The 15,421-nt window shown below is 36.3% G+C and overlaps 1 protein-coding gene and 1 long non-coding RNA gene across 2 annotated transcripts in view; one reads left to right on the forward strand and one right to left on the reverse strand.

The window, feature by feature from the left end:
* Window positions 1–15,421, forward strand: part of LOC307163812 (uncharacterized protein) — a 213,468-nt gene that overhangs the window by 25,487 nt on the left and 172,560 nt on the right. The gene's annotated exons all lie outside the window — the stretch shown is intronic.
* On the reverse strand, window positions 2,974–4,133 carry LOC307170772. The gene is made up of 3 exons (XR_013823443.1): window positions 4,094–4,133; window positions 3,856–3,967; window positions 2,974–3,777 (listed from the first exon to the last, which is right to left on the reverse strand). It is a non-coding gene; the product is annotated as an uncharacterized lncRNA (long non-coding RNA).

Below are 15,421 nucleotides of genomic sequence, written 5' to 3' on the forward strand. Positions count from 1 at the left end.
ATAAAACACAACATATATAACAGTATAACAATAATAATACAATATAATAATACAGCAGAGCAGTTCAAACCAAAAGCAATTTAGCTAGAATGAATCGAGAAGAGATTTTAATTTCTCTCCCGGGTTGCAATCGATATCAAGATCAAAAATGCAGCATTCGACAGTCAGAAAGCAGTTATATTTATATGGAACCTGGTTACATTGTTCCAATGCAGTAAGCTTGGGTTTTTCCAGAGGAACTAAGTCTCATGACAGGGTCTTGCAACATTAACCTTCTATAGTCACCGAGGGGGTTTTTGGTGACACTGTTGTTTCCCATATATGAGCATTCTTGCGTCCCTTCCGTCCTCTGCGTCTCGGGTTCCTTTGCCTATGTGTACGTGAGTATGTATCGGGAAGTGAACTTGTGGGTCCATAAAACCTATTAGAATTCACAAATCCTACAGCAATGGGAAAATAAACACACAGTTACTCACAATGTCTGCCCAATTAATTATTTTAGGCTTTTGAATAACTAGAAAGATTTTTGTAATTTACATGACTTTTCCAGGTCTAGAAAATCCCTCTTTTAAATGTAGGCTATCTTGTATATCCAGGTTTCCAGGATTGTTTCCAAAACAATTATAAAAATTGCTGAATTTCTTGTTGTTTTAGCTTATTTTAATGTTAGTTTTTTTTTCATCGTACATCACATTTTGTACTGTTTGTACAACGTCTGTGCTTTTGTAATTTGGAAGCCCAAAGAACCACTGAAACAGACATTGAAATGTGAAATATCTATTGACAGCATCCAAACTGCACAAAATCGTATGTATGAAAACTTTCTTTTAACAAGCCTGGTGTACTTATGTGATGACCAATGATAGTTTTAGAGCTAGTAAACCTATTTAGAGGTGCAGATTAATTCAGGTAGGACTCTGTGTAGACATATTTTATTATGTGTATTATGAGGTGGTCCGCGAAAATTCTTGATTACAAATAGTGGTCCACACACACAAAAAGTTTGAAAACCCCTGGTCTAGATAATTGCGCGTGCACTCCATTGTTTAAAAGTCCTGAAAAGTCGAGCAAGGGTCAATCGATTTACTGTGGGCTACCATGGCAACAAAAGGAAAAGATAGAGCAGCGATGTTCACGGCAACGGAACAGCGTTTGCTATTGGAAACATATGAAGAATTTAAAGATGTCATCACCAAAAAAGGCAATACAGCGGCAATAAATAAAGCAAGAGAGAAAGGTTGGCAGGAAATTGCTGATCGTCTCAATGCGTAAGTAGCGGTGTAAACTATTTAAAATACTTTATCAACATTGAATGTGTGTCACACAATACATTGCAAAGTTTGTGTGTGAATAACAGTAACGTTAATTGCTTTCACGCAGCAGCAACTTAAGTGAAGGAAAAAGAACCTGGCAGCAGGTGAAAATAAAATATAAAAATATAGTTCAGAATGGTAAGTAAATCTAATGGTATGTACATATGTAATCAATGCCAGCTTGAAGTTACAACTATTAAGTTTTTTTATTTATTTTTTTTATTGCAGCGACCAAAAAGAAGACTGAGGTTGCTGGCACTGGGGGAGGGCCACCACCAGCCAGGGCTGCGTTTCCCAAAAGCATCGTAAGCCTAAGTTGATCGTAAAAACAATCGTATGACTGATCTTAATATTACGGTCTGTTTCCCAAAAGCATCGTAGCTTAAGTAGCACTTGAAAATCTTCGTAGATCTACGAGTGCTCTGGAGTAATCGTACATCCTCAAGTTCATCGTAAGAAGACAGATTTATGAGGACACCTGCAGGACAACCGGCAGATTACACCTTTAACTTTATTCAAATGTATGTGATTATAATATAAGGTTTTGATTGTACTTTATTGTACACTTTATTACTCTTTTTTGTTGTTGGTTAAATTAATGAATAAATTAAATAATTAAAAAGGTCAGAAAACAAAACAAAAAAATTGAAATAATTTAATTTAATAATTTTAATCAAAATTTAATGAATGAACAAAAAATAAATAAAACAAATCCTTTAAATCTGTTAAAAATTACATCTTTTTTTTTTTACGTTTTTTTTTTTCAGCCATTTTGTCAGTGCCTCCACCTGTAGGTGCTTTATATAGACTTGTCTTGATTGCTAATCCATAACAGATGACAATTATTAGGTTAAACGTTCAGAATACGATTCCATATAAGGTTATGTTTCAGAACTTCACGAATGGACAGTGACTCTTAAGTAGCACGTAGAGCACGTTCTCGCGCGTTCATGTTAAGTTCATTTTTGGGAAACGCTCGTGGAATTGCTGCGAGCGTTCGTAATCTTGCACGTAGAAAGCGCTCTTAAGAGCTAAAATACATCGTTATCGGGAAACCCGGCCCAGCTTCACTCCTGCAGAGGAGCTGGCTTTGGAAATTAATAAAGGGAGGCCCGTCCTTGAGGGAATAGAGGGGGGGGACATCATCTAAAATGATATCACGTAGTATAAGGAGTGAGTATATAAAAGGTGTGTGTGTGTTTTATTATCATTATTCCTTCCTGACTAACTGATTTCCTCCTTCCTTAGGCATTGTAAGCCTAAGTACATCATAGCAGTAATGTCACGTAGATGTACTTGTGCTACTGTAATGGTGCATTTTGGTAAAAAAAAAAATAAAAAAAATAATTCTATCAAGATTCTGTATGCTTTATGGATCCACCAGACATCATGTTGCCTGTGAGTATGAGACCTTTTAAATCAGTCATGTAAGCTAATAAGTTTAACTGAGTTTAATCAGTGGTCACAGGGAGAAGGCCCATCAGTTGAGGAGGATGAGGAGACTGTGTCTGTATGTTCAAGGAGGCCTGAGGTAGTCACAGGTTCCATGCGATACTGTATTGAATATTAAAAAGTGTACTTGTGTGATAAAATGATCATAATGTGTTTTCAGGATGCTGACACTGTTCTAGAGCCCTCTCAGTCTGGGACCACATGTGACAAAGTGAGTATTAAGAAATGAAAACAATGTGAAAAGAGTATTCAATGAAATAACTTAAATCTATGTTGCTACAGAACCCAGAAAACATAAAAGGAGTGTATAAACGCTACCTCCTTAAACAAATGGAAGCGATTGATATCGACATCCAGTATAAAAAATTGAAGATGAGGAAGTTGGAGCTGGAAATTCAACAGCTACAGAAAAATGCAAGTAGAACTACCATTTTTAAAAAAGGAAAAGAAAAAAAAACATTACCTTTTTGATCACTTTCCACAACATTTATTTGTGTGTTTTCACCCCTAACAGGCAGATTCACTCTGAATAAAGACAAATCACATTAAATACTTTGACTTCTGTGTGTTTGTTCAACTAAGGAGAAAGTTGAGGGGCCAGTGGAAAATTTTAAAGGCTACACATGGTTTAGACCATATTAAGCAAAATAATTATTTGCATATGTGTCTCGTATAAGTCTGCCTGTTTCGTTTTCTTCCAATACTGCTTCATTGCCCCAGTCTTCCTCTTCAACAATCCTTGGTTGCCTCTCTCTCCTCAGACAAGCAATGTTATGGAGCACTACACAAGCAACTACAATGTCACATGCCCTAGGTAGAGTCACTCTGAGGTGCTTCAGGCACTGAAACCTTGACTTTATCAGCCCAAATGCCATCTCTATACGACCTCTTGTGCGTGCATGGGCAATGTTGTAGTGGTGCTGTGCCTCTGTCTGGGGCTCCTGATAGGGAGTCAAGAGGTAAGGCAGGCATGGGTATCCCTTGTCTCCCAGCAAAACTCCTGAGAATTCTCCTGCATAGACAGAATGAATAGATATATAATGTAGTTTTTTTTAAGACTTTTTGCGATTTTAAGTGATTACTAGCATACCTCTTGCTAGTTGCTGGTAGAGAGATGAGGCTCTAAAGATTCTGGAGTCATGCACAGAGCCTGGCCATTTGGCCTCTACATTCGTGATGATGCAATCTGCATCACTAATCATCTAAAATAAATTAAACCTGTAGGTCACTACATTTTAATTGCAATGAACTAAACACTGGTGCCCAGCTTAGTACAGAACACTCAGTGCAAGAGCATAGCCTTCAATATCATATCAGTGGGACCGTACCTGTACATTGATGCTGTGTACTTATTTCCTATTCACAAAGTCCGCTTCATGTGGACCAGATGGACACTTAATACGCACATGGGTGCAGTCCAATGCACCGATAACATTTGGGAAACCTAGGAAAATTATTTGTTTGTTTTAAATATGTCCCATGTAAAATCAACAGTCAAGAAATATTTCCATGTTTTATAGTTATTTGAACTTACCAGCTATTCCATAAAAGGCATGTTTAATGGTACGAATAGCTTTGTGGCCAGGGAATGTGATGAACACATTGAGTAGTCTTTTTAAAGAAAGGTACACAGTTCGTACAGAGCGGCAAACTGATGCTTTGCTGATATTCTCTGCATCTCCAACTGTGTACAAAAATGTTCCACTGGCAAAAAAAGCAAAGTGCAATGCACACCGTCTGTGGGACTGTGAGCGCTCTGTTGCGGCGTGTATTATTTGCAATGTATGGGCTTAGTAATCTACAAATATATGCAATCCCATCTCTTGAGAACCTATATCGCTCATACAGGTAGCTGTCATTAAAAGCCAATGGGTCTAACCTGTCTCTGAAAGTTCTCTCTCTCTGAAATGCCCTCCGCAAGACTATAGCTCCCTCATCCACCACCTCATCTATGAAAGGACACGCCATGGTTAAGTTTGGAAACGAGTTCAGCTCCCTATTTATATACTTTTAATTAATTACCAAACTCATTAACCAAACTCACCAATTAAACACACAAGTTTTGAACATTTCTTAGTGTATTTATACCTTATAATTTCTTACATTTATTAGTAAAGTACATTTCCTTATTTATTTTTTATTTATTAATAGTGGTTAAGTAAAATAAAATGACATCGAAATACCAGCAGGTGAGTATAAATGGTATGCTCGTTAAGCCTGAACTCAGACTTAGCCTGACAGTTAGCCTGCCCTGGACCAGGCTAGTTTCCCAGCATAAGTTGCCGGGGTAACTGAGTTTGAACTTTTTTAAGTTTGATTTATGAAAAATAATCTACCAAAAATAAGCCTGACTAACCGAAATAAGCCTGGCTTATACTCTAATCTTGGTTTATGGAACAGCCCCCTGGCCACTTCATGCGTTTTCTCAGATCGGATAGCTATCTGATTTATCAAAACGATTCCATTTACACCTGGTCACATAAATGTGTTTTTGCGAAACGTATTTAAATCCGATCTTCAATTCCCGCGCTATATGCAGATTTAATGGAGTGCATGTCACGAAAGCAACAGATATGAGCTGCATTTTATTGATCATCACCTAAAATTTCAAAATCAAAGACCACAATAAGAGGGAGCGGCAACAGCCCTGGTAAGATCATTTCATGTCTTTACTTTTAATGATGATGATTGTGTGTTAAGCGTCTGCGATTTACTTTCTCTTTGATTTGCGATAGTTCGCACGTTGGCTTGATGAAGAGATGCTCAGCTGCTCATCTGCGGCGATGCGTGTTCCAGTAGCGTCATCATATCTGGCTATAACATTAACATATAGCCTATAACACGCTCTCACACATTTATTTATTTATTTATTTTTAACATTTTTGGGAGGAGTACACCACACTGCCCTCTGTGGTGGAAATGACAGCATGTGGTGGAAACATGCTGTACCTTCAAGGGTGTTTTTAAAAAGTAAAATTTTTTAAGTTAAATAAGAGTATTTTGCATGCATGAAATGCTGAGTATTAATTCAAAGCTGATCAGTGAAGCTATCTTCCATTTTTTCACAAAAAACTACAGAAATGTCATTTCCACCACACTGCCCTCTGTGGTGGAAATGACAGCATGTGGTGGAAATGACATTTATGATTACAAAGTACAATTGATATGGATTGCAAGAGTAGATTGACTTTGTGAATTGAGTTTACTGAGTGTGATGAGTTTAAGAGTTTTTCAAATAAATATTTCTCTAAATATTACTGTTTCTCTACATTCACGTTAATTCATTGTCATTTCCACCACCACCGTCATTTCCATCACCACACACATTTTTTAAAAACATTTAAAAAGTTCTCATCACACATTAAAAATGTATCCACAATTTACAAGATCATGCTCTACTTAATATAAAAATTCAAGTTATTTATTTTCTAATAAGGCTCTTGCCCAAACCAATATTAAATTTCAGAGTGTGACAGGTGTACAGTTCATCATTTTGTCCTTAGGGCAGTCAATTTATCTCATTGACAAATGTATAATTATTGTACATTGTGGAAAAACTGATAAAACTAGTTACAAAATTATCTTAGACAATTCTTGAGTGGCATAAGTTATTCTGTTTTTAAATAACAGCTGTATATAGAGATGTGGTGGAAATTACATTTGTTCATTGCAGGTCGGAAAAAAATGTAAAATATTAACAATTTCTCTTGTAATCTAAGTTTGTCCTCTTACAGACCTTAAAACTAGACAAATTATTTAAACTTATGTTACGTGACTTTTGAACAAGTTTTTTTTTATTCAACTTCACAAGCCTAAAAGTGCCCCTAGTTGAAGCCCATTTATATGTTGTGGCCACGACAAAACTAAGTGAACCGAACATGTCACCGTACTCCTTACCTCAGAAGACGACGCTGAAACTCAATGAGGGAAGAGACGGCGCGAGCGGTGACGTCATCGGCCGCCAGCGGTAAAAACGCGCCAAATACTGGTCATAACGACAAAACATTTATGCTTGGAATTTCATAATTTAGTCTTTCAAATTGACTAATGAAAAGAATGTTTTTATTTTTATTATTTATTCATTATTTATTTATTTTTATCATCGTTTATAAAGTGTCCTTAAATTGCATTATAGTCTACCTTTAAGCTCCGTTTTAATTGTTAACATTGATTATTCTTCTGTTTTTATTTATTCAATTTTTTATAGTTCTTATAGCCTAAATTGATACATTATTTTAACATACATGTGATGTCTACAGCAGATTTTGAAATTATGTTTTCATGCCTGTGTTCTAAACATATTTTGTCTGCAATAAATAAATGTTCAAAAACCATCTATAAACATCAACATGATCACACAAAAAAGTTACATTTAAAAAAAAAAATCCTTTAAACTGGGTTGTTTAGAGTTCATAGCAAGTTTATAATTCAACTGTTAAAGCATGAAATAAGGTACCACAAATTAATGAATTTGAGCTTAATGTTGGTATATTATCAATAAAAAGTAATCATTAAAAGGAATCAGCCACATATATCAATGTGATTCATAACCCACTAATGTTGTGCACTAGAGGGAGCCACAGGGCTGCAAATTCTTCTAGATCTGAGTGTAAAGGTGCTGAATGTATTATTTATTTTTTTATTTTTTTACTCTACTAAAGCATAAAAATAGCATAATATGTTTATAAAGCTTGGAAGAGCCAGGACATTTTTTAATATAACTTTGTGTTTGTCTGAAAGAAGAATGTCATACACACCTAGGATGACTTGAGGGTGAGTAAATCATGGGCTAATTTTCACTGTTGGGAGAACTATCCCTTTAATACGCTTAAAACAGTGGAGATGATCGTGGACTTCAGGAGAAACGCCCCAGCATCATTCCCACTCACCATCATGAACAGCATGAGTCTTTCAGCACCATCTCTCAGGACCTGAAGGAGGAGTTCCACATAGACTCTATTGTCAAAACTACAGACAATGGAGCCAACATTGCAAAGGCCAAATCCATAAATGACTGGGCATGACCACAGTGTTCTGGGCACTACTATCTCTCAGGACCTGAAGTGGGACAATCACATAGACTCCAGTGTCAAAAAGCAATGTACTTCCTTCGCCAGCTGAAGAAGTTCAACCTGCCACAGGAGCTTCTGATACAAGTAAACTCTGCAATCACTGAATCCTCTGCACTTCTAGAACTGTCTGGTTCAGCTCAGCTATCAGATCTCAGATAGTCTGCTAGCGAATCACTGGTACACCCCTCCCCACTCTCCAAGAACTGCACTCATCCAGAGTGAGTAAAAGAGCTGGCAAAATCATTAGGTGTTTTCAACTGTGTTTGCACCGCAGGAACTAGTAGGAACAATTTTATTTCTAGGAACTCCTTTTGGAGGAACTAATTTACTCCTACTTCAGAGTCGGTCTAAACCACACTGTTAATGATTTGCACAAAAAATACATTACTGGCAGCACGACTGCCAGCAAATTACTGTATTTCAATTTACTGTAACTATGCTGTAATTCACTTTACAGTATACAAGATCAGTACTGTAAACTACAAAACGGTACTTTACTGTATTTTTACTGTAATTTGGTCTGCTTCTGCTGTAATTAATTATACGGCATTGTACTGTAATATCTATATTGAAACATCGCTGCTAAATCTTATTATATTTTTTTAAATAATTACTAATAATGATAATATTATATTATAATTATAATATGTAGTTATTACAGTATATACATCTATAGGTAATAATATTATAATGCAACTTTAGAATAACTGCAAAACAAAAGACAAGCCAAACAATGTTCTTGTCAAAAATATTTTTTATTCATCAATTATAAACTATTAAAACCATTGTATTTTACACCATTGTATTTTCAGTTTACAGTTATAAGCAGCTTTTAAAGGGATAGTTCACCCAAAAATGAAAATTGTCATTATTTCCTCTCCCTCAAGTTGTTCAAAACCTGTATGAATTTATTTCTTCTGTTGAACACAAACAATAATATTTTGAAGAATGTCGGAAATTAAACGGTAGTTGACGGTGGCTATTGACTTCCATAGTAGGAGAAAAATACTATGGAAGTCGTTGGCTACACTGCAAAAAGAGATGTGTCAAAAAACAACACATGTGACTGTGTAGATAGCAGTTTGACACATGTTGTGTAGATTTTAGCACACAATGTGTGTTAAAATGTAACTCTGGATAGAATAGCACTGGGTGGAGGGCAGTTTGTGTTTATGAAAAAAAATACAGGTATATTTTATATAGTATCCCATAAAATGCTCTAAAATAAATAAAACAATACATTCAAATAAATAAATTAAATCTTAATTCATGAAAACTAAAGAAAATAAAGATCAACGGGTGTTTTTTTGCAGCCAATCACATCATGCCTCTTTTTCAATGTCTTTTTCAAATGCTGCTTTCACTTGTTATTAATAACCAGATTAACTTTATTTCTGTCAGACTCTACAGAAGCTCTTATTGAGAATTAACAGGTTTTGGTGTTGGTGACTCATTGAATGGTTCATTTAAAGTCACCAGAATCGTGATTAGTGTCAGCTTTATTTGGGCTCTTGACCCTTGGCTCTTTAACATTAGTTTCTATGATTGCTGCAAATGTTTAAATTTTAACACATTTGAAACAGCGGAAATAGTCATGAGAAAAATATGCTCAGATGATAATAATATCATCATGGACATGTAAGATTGTTAAGCTCAGCAAGAGTTTAATATTTTAAAGATGAGTGTAATATATAAAAGATCATATTTAAACAGATTCGCCTATTGCAATTAACTTAAAATTTAATTTTAAATACAGTGTTTGTACAGAACCTTACAGACTATGGTATCAAACAGACATCAAGAATCAGCACATGAATCTCAACAATGGTGACAAACAAAAAGCTTCATGCCGCAATGCATGCTGGGTGCCACCATAGTACAAATCTCATCCATGACTCCCAGCATGCATTGCGGCATGAAGCTTTTCGCTTGTCACCATTGTTGAGATTCATAAGATGATTCCTGAGGTCTGTGTTTGACTAGTTTCTGGCGCAGATTAAAATTTACAGAAAACATTTTTTATTATTCTGCACTGCTGGATAGCATGATGTAGTGTCACAAGATTGTTATACCTAATAGCATAAATAAATTAAATGTGCACCATCCATATACTCATAAACTTGACCAGATCAGCACTTGCTGATTATAACATCATCAAGAAACATCTGATCATATTTTCTCTCACCATAACAAAAGTATTTTATTAAAATGCAGTTAAAGCAGCCAGAGAAACACTAAAAGAAGAGTAAAGGGTCAAGAGCTCAAATAAAGGAGCCATTAATCACGATTCTGGTGACTTCAAATAAACATTCAATGAAACATCAACATCTAAACCTCTGTTAATTCTCAATAAGAGCTTGTCTATGTAGATTCATGATGTCTAAAACATCCAGCTAATAAAATGTCCAAACAAACTCTTTATTAAACGTCACTGGACTCCATAAACACAAGTTAACAATACGTTTCAGTTTTCATCCAAACACTCAGTTGTAAAAACACAGGAAGTAACTCTGGCAAATACACACCGACTACAGTCACATGTGACACATATCTGACACAAGTTGTGTAACTATAACACATTAGTGTGTAAAAGGTTTCAACACACTTCTGTGTAAGAGGAATAACACATTAGTTGTGTTAAAGGTAATACACAATGTGTAGTCCTTATAAACACAGAGAGATGTGTTAAGAATCGACACAGGTTGTGTGTTAAATTTGACACAACATGTGTTGTCCCTGAGCACACACACTACATGTGTTAAAATCTACACAACATGTGTTAAAATCTACACAACATGTGTTGTCCTTGAGCACACACACTACATGTGTTAAATTTGACACAACATGTGTTGTCCTTGAGCACACACACTACATGTGTTAAATTTGACACAACATGTGTTGTCCCTGAGCACACTCACTACATGTGTTAAAACTGACACAACATGTGTCATTTTTAACATCTCTTTTTACAGGTTGTGTTGTTTTCAACTCATCATTGTATAAGAGCGCACCGACACTCACCATCACTGTGAATGGCATGCAGTGTTTGCTATGTTCTCAGACAAACAGGCCAGTGGAAATACAAGTTATTTATAAACAATATTTTGTCAGTTGTTACATTTTAATTTAATTAAATTCAAAGCGCAAACTCTGTGAACTGTTTTCTTTTCATAAACTTTTGTCAAAAGCAGCATTATCAATTAGGGGTTGAAGCGTGAATAACTGAATAATGTCCAGTACAGTGAGTTTGTTCAGTCATTGAGCTTGAAACATTGTCTTGTACTTTGTGTGCACATGCATTCTGTACTCGACTATTGATTAAACGGTTAATATTTTTGCATCTGGCCCTTTCGCTTTATTTTTTAAAATGACACAATTTGTGTGTTAAAATGACTTACACATTTATTGTGTTAAATTTGACACAACATGTGTAGTCCCTGAACACACTCACCACATGTGTTAAAATTTGACACATGATGTGTCATTTTTAACACATCTCTTTTTGCAGTGTACCGTCAACTGTCTAGTTACCGACATTCTTTAAAATATCTTATTTTGTGTTCAGCAGAAATAAAGAAACTCATGCAGGTTTGGAACAACATGAGGGTGAGTAAGTGATGACAAATTTAATTTTTTGGGTGAACTATACCTTTAAAGGGTTAGTTCACGATGCCACACCAAAAATGAAAATTAGCCCATGATTTACTCACCCTCAACTCATCCTAGGTGTGTATGACATTCTTCTTTCAGACGAATACAATCAGAGTTATAAAAAAAAATCCTGGCTCTTCAAAGCTTTATAAAGGCAGTGAATGATTGTTTCTGTTTTGAAAGTCCATAAAAGTGCATCCATCCATCATAAAAGTGCATCTATTCATGATAAAAGTGCATCTATTCATGATAAAAGTGCTCCACACGGCTCTGGGGGGTTAATAAAGGCTTTCTGAAGTGAAGCCATGCGTTTGGGTAAGAAAAATACCCTTAAATGCGCTTAAAATAAATGCGCTAGTTATTTTACTTCATAAAGTTTTAAATACAGATATTTTTCTTACACAAATGCATCGCTTCACTTCAGAAAGCCTTTATTAATCCCCTAGAGCCGTGTGGAGCACTTTTATCATGAATAAAAAAAATAAAATAAAGAGGGTATGTTATAGAGGCAAGTTATGTGCCATCTAGGTGGTTGCAGCATGGGGACTACAAACCAAGATGGCCACCTGGTCCTGGACTACAGTTACCAGGGACACAGCTGATGTGAGGGAAGGAGAAAAGCTGTTAAAGCAACAACATGGAACTTTTCCTCTGCGGTCGCCCTACAGGTTGGGAGCGGAATTGTCCATTACCGCTGTCGTAATGATTTACGGTTACTGTCAACGCATTCTCATCCCCAAATCGTCACTTTCAAACATTCTTCAATATCCGACGTACAAAGCACCCTTAGCGTCAATATGAGACGCTTCGGTTATGGGTAGGTTTAGGTCTGTGGTAGGGTTATGCGTCTCATATGGACGCTAAAGGGTGCTTTGTGCGTCAGATATTGAAGAAATTTTGAAAGCGTCAGTATATGACGACTTGGGATGTGAACGGGCTGTTACTGTATATGAAGCATGCAGGTTTTTTTCATATGGGCAATGATAATATTATTAATCTTCCTCCTTTCATAATTTATACATGTTTAGTAGACTAAACATTTTAACTCAAACATTTGCGATTTGCATGTCGATTGCAATGCTCAAATCTGAACGAGAATGATAGCGATAGCATTGTAACCATCTAAAACTACCATGTTAGTGTTTACTAGCTACCAGATTGATAATTCGCTCATCTACTACCTGTTAGCTGATTCATGAAGATAAATGGAGGACCAGATAGTTTCCATAACGTAGCCAGGCAGACAACAGATTAGAAAAACTAAAGATAGTATGCAAGCAATTTACTTACTAGTTCAACAGCATGACGGCCAAGTCAGCATCGGTCTGACGATAAGCTCACGCCAGCGAGCAAATGCTCGACCAATATTGATCCTCGTCCTGCCTTTCAGTTTATCACTCTCCCTTTTCATCTTCCGACTCTACTCCGACAAAACCTTGGACTTCTTACGTTTCGCTGCTGCTTCAGCCATGACGAAAACAGACGCACGAAAACAAACGCGTTGGTTGGCCTGTCACGGCCGAATTTGAGGAAGTGGTGGGCGAAGTGACGTATGCCGTAAAGCAGTCGAATTTTGTAGTTCTTTTTGAGCGCTGGTTACTACCCGCACCCCGAAGTTACATAGTGCCAGTAAAAGCGATACAGACCCCGTCAGGCTCTGGCAGACGTCTCATTCAACCTATTGTAAGTCGATGTACTATCACAAGGGTCTTGGAAATATATTATGAAGGTTGAAAAACTACATGTTGTTACTTTAATGAGCTGAGGACAGAGAGACTGGCTGTTTTTTTGTTAGAGAGCATAAAGAGAAGCTGGTAAAGTGTTTTGGTTAAAAAGTGTTGGAGTTTTTATTTGATTATTAAAAAGAAACCAGTGACTTGATCTCTGCCTGGACTCGATCTGTGAAGCAACCCACACTTTGGTGATCCTCTACCTCTCCTGATGCCACAGTGGATACAGGCAATACGACGTGAAGCATCCACTGGAATAATGGGTTAATTGTGGGATCCTGACACTCAGTATGCACTAAAAATACACCATGTGTGCAGTAAACATTTTGTCACTTAGTTAAATGTCAGTTTTATATATTATATTTCTGTAAGCTAAGCTATACTGGTCGCTGATTACGTTCCCCTCAGTGGACGTGGTTCTCAGAGTAATATGATACGTTACACTCTCAATTGCCAGTATCCACTTTTGTCCTTAAACGCTTGTTTTTTGGGGGTCAACAGCTTATAAAAACTTGTTTCTAGGCTTTTCTAGCTTGTTTTCTGCACACCTTGTCACATAGCTGCTTTTAGACATTGTTTTTTGTTATAAGTCAAAAGCTTCAGGCAATACAAAGCCAATGGAGATGGTTGGCCTAAATGCCTAAACGCGCTCTGTTTCTATTTCAATTCTCTCTGTGAACAGTGTGTTTGAAAACTCTATCAATAGATAGCCTAGTAGGGAGTTAATCATTTTACTGGGAAAATGCACAAGAAAATGGGCTCTTTGTAAAAAAAAAAAAAAAATTGTTTATTTTGGTCCATAGGGTTAGAAAAAACTAAAACAGAATAAAAGCTCAAAACAAACTGTAGGCCTTTATATAATCATATAATATATGTGATCAAAACAACTCACAGTGACCCAAAAGCAGACAGAAGCTTTGCTTATTACACGTACTGTACATTTCAGCCTCAATTCAGTCTTTTTTTCCACCATTAATCATATTAAACAACAGAATACGGCCATTCAACTTTAACAAAAATGTAAAGAATAACCTTCCTTTAACATAAATGTATTAATTCTATTATTTAATTTTTCTGTGAACCTTGGATGATTCATATACATTTGTATGTCTGATACGTTTACTGCACACAACGGCTGCCACATATTTAATTTATTTATTTACTCAAGCGCCCGAGGGCATAATCAGGTTCATTTGAACAACAGGCTTATTTCCATAGCAATGGCGTATGAAATCTATACAGTAATAAGAACACTGGAATATAGTCAACATTTCAAAACCTTTGGCCATTTTAGGGGATTATTAATCTTCAGTTTTACAAGTCCTCAAAAAGTGAGTTTGTCCACTTAACAGCACATCCGCAAAACATTTCAGAAACGCGAGAACAAGAAACTAACTGGAAATTAAAATAATAACAGGCCTTATTCATTCCATTTATAAACATTTCGTTTCATATAGACCTTATGTAGCTCCGCCCCTTTTTAGCGCTGCGCTCATTGTCTTTTGACTTCCGGTCTGTATTTTCACAGCGTTTTGCGTGTTTATTAATGAACGGCTCGTTTTAAAATCTTCCCGGTCGATTTACATTTGTTAAGTCATCTGCTTTAAACATTACAGTCCTCATGATAACTTTCGTTAACTTTACATTAAGTAAATCCACTTAAAAAGCTAATTACTCCTGGACAGAAATGCCATATAAATATACAGAGCGACCGCAAAACGGAAGTTAAAAGACAATTTTCCAAAGATGGCGGCGCCCTTGTTTCTCTGGTGCATAAGGTCTATAAACTGCCTATTCCTAACTGTGCGTTCACACCGGACGCGAGCGCGTCAAATTCAAAAAGGGATCATATGTCAAATTCGCGCCTGCCGCGTCTAGTGATACGCTTGACCACTTTGTATCAATTCCCGCGTCAAAACAAAAGTTTGAAGCGAAATTTCGTCCGGTGTGAACGCACCATTAAAGGCTATGCGTGTGATGTGATAATGAGATAATATTTGCCTCTGCCCTTTTCTCTTAAGAGAACCTGTTGCTATCCACCCAACCAATGTTGTGGTTCTAACGGCACGAACCTTGAATGTCACGGCCGAACACCACTAGGCTATTTTAGTCATCACACAATAACTTGACAATTTAATTAAAATTTTATATCAATATAGGCCTACATATTCTTTTTACTTTTTTTTTATTGGGAATTTCCTGG

This window comes from Squalius cephalus (genome assembly GCF_949319135.1).
Source record: "Squalius cephalus genome assembly, chromosome: 1".
In the NCBI taxonomy this organism is placed as follows: domain Eukaryota; kingdom Metazoa; phylum Chordata; class Actinopteri; order Cypriniformes; family Leuciscidae; genus Squalius; species Squalius cephalus.